This window comes from Solanum lycopersicum, chromosome 10 (assembly GCF_036512215.1).
Source record: "Solanum lycopersicum chromosome 10, SLM_r2.1".
Lineage (NCBI taxonomy): Eukaryota > Viridiplantae > Streptophyta > Magnoliopsida > Solanales > Solanaceae > Solanum > Solanum lycopersicum.
The window spans coordinates 11,853,926-11,856,175 of NC_090809.1; the positions used below are offsets into that span (position 1 = coordinate 11,853,926).

The 2,250-nt window shown below is 26.9% G+C and overlaps 1 long non-coding RNA gene across 2 annotated transcripts; it reads right to left on the reverse strand.

Moving 5' to 3' along the window:
• Positions 1-981: 981 nt before the first annotated feature.
• Positions 982-1,705, reverse strand: LOC109121352 (uncharacterized). 2 transcript variants are annotated; one of them, XR_002028751.2, is made up of 2 exons: positions 1,581-1,705; positions 982-1,399 (listed from the first exon to the last, which is right to left on the reverse strand). It is a non-coding gene; the product is annotated as an uncharacterized lncRNA (long non-coding RNA). The 2 variants fall into 2 exon arrangements; XR_002028752.2 differs by having other exon boundaries at positions 982-1,413.
• Positions 1,706-2,250: the final 545 nt, after the last annotated feature.

Below are 2,250 nucleotides of genomic sequence, written 5' to 3' on the forward strand. Positions count from 1 at the left end.
TTGATTGTTGGTGATTTTGTTGATTAAGCAAGTAAATTTTTGGATTTTATTCTTTCTCATTGAAGTAGGTGGCATGAATTCTTATATTACATATTTGAATATTGTGATTATGACTGTCGGTAACTAAATTCCATAACTAGGGTTGTGGGAACCATGGGCGAAGAATAAGATAAAATCTAACTAAAATAACAATCCTAGAATAGTATGTTGCATGTATTGATAATTTTTTCGCTTAGAAGTCTTTATAACGGATGGCCAACGTTAGAACTCGCCTTAATGCTACTTGCCGGATCAAGGAGGTAGATAATAGAAAAAGAATTATCAACATAGATTTAGTGTATACTATCTAATAGGCTAGTATTGATTAGTATGAGGTAATAACTTAGTCAAATATCGAATACAATGCTTAATATGAGGTAAAGGTAAGGGTTAGTATAGCAACACACGTAGCCGGATCAAGGTGCAAAGTGAAATTTCCTAGATGCCGGACCAAGGATTTAGAAATACATAACTTATCACTTTGAATGCAATATAATAGGAAAGAATTGTTATAGTTAGATTTATCAAGTTAGAAACCTGTAGGGAACACGTAAACCCTAGTTACTTTTATTAACTGATTAAACTCCAACATTTGAATCTGTTAGTTGTACTACTTTGATTTAACTAATTATTTTCTTTCATTTAGAAATAAAATCCCACCATTTATTGTCTTTGCTTTCTCAAAAAATAATTGACTAAATAATAGTTATAATAGATTGAAGTTAAGTCTGAACTATATTCCTCGTGGAAATGATCCCAACCTCATTAGTTGGGTTCTTTACTTGATACGACCACTTTATTTCTTTTTTGAGAAGTAAGTTTGAGTGTACCAGAAACTTGCATAAAAATCGAGAATAATAATAGAAAATATGTAATATGAACAATGCGAAATTTAAACGGTGACACTGAAAACAAATCAAAACAAATTTAAAAATCTAATCGAAATTAACTTAATCAAATTCAAATTATGATGAAACAATGTTTACTTGATTGTTTATCGACCTAATTCCCTACCAAACATAGTACTATATAATAAAATACAAATTATATGAAGTATTTGTTTAATGTAGCCTAACAAACGACCCCTAAAATCATACTTAATTGTTTAAATACAAATTTAGAAATAATACAAAATTTTAAAAGAATTTATAAATACAAAACAAACTAATAGTAAATTGTTCTTCACCTTGGTCTTCATCATGTTTATCAAAATCTTCAACACCCAATTTTTTTATTTATTAATAGTGTCTTTGCCTGACATTGCTATCTTAAACTTGAATGCGGGTAGAATTATGAAGAAAGTAAAATATCATCTGTTGAGCCATTTTAACCGCAGAGCCTACATTTTTGTAGTAAAAATCTGCAAAAAAATGACTGAAAATATAAACAAACTTGCATAAAAATCGAGAATAGTAATGAAAAATACGTAATATGAACAACGTAAAATATAAACAATGATATTGAAAACAAATGAAAAGAGATTTAAAAATATAATCGAAATTGCCTTAATCAAATTCAAAATTTGATGAAATAAAGTTTACCTAATTGTTTATCGATCAAGAAAATCCTTGAATTAATGCATATATTTTTTTGAAGAATCAAATTGTGAATAACTTTTATTTGAAGAATGAAGAGAATCCGGTTACTTCACAGGTGGAAATTTTTTTTAGAGAATAACGTGAAAAGGGGAGAAACTTGCAAGATGAGGGGAGAATATTGTATTTGTGTTTTATTTTGAATTGGTATTGGTTAGAGTTTGGTCGAATTATGGACTCTTTTAATTAAAAAAAAATCTCAAAAATATTAAAATGTAAATGCAAATTATTTTTGAATATATTGAAATGAAGTTTTAAACAAATATTTTAAAGTGTTGTTATTTTGACTAAATATGTTATATATTATGACTATATAGGTAATAAAACGTATATCATCTTGTGACATAGAAAGTTATCTAAGACCTCTGTTTGGCGAAGAAATACAACTGCAATATGTTTTTAAGACTTTTTTATATTTATTTTTATTAATGTGCTATATCAAATATATTAATAATATCACTCATTTAACTCTTTGAATTGTACTAAATATTCAATATAAGAAGTAAGTGAATCTTTTTAAATACTCTAATATAAAAATCAGTGCTCTTTATTTTTATTATTACCACAATATTGAACTCAATGAAATGTTCATCCTTCCATTGACACGTATTGCTGA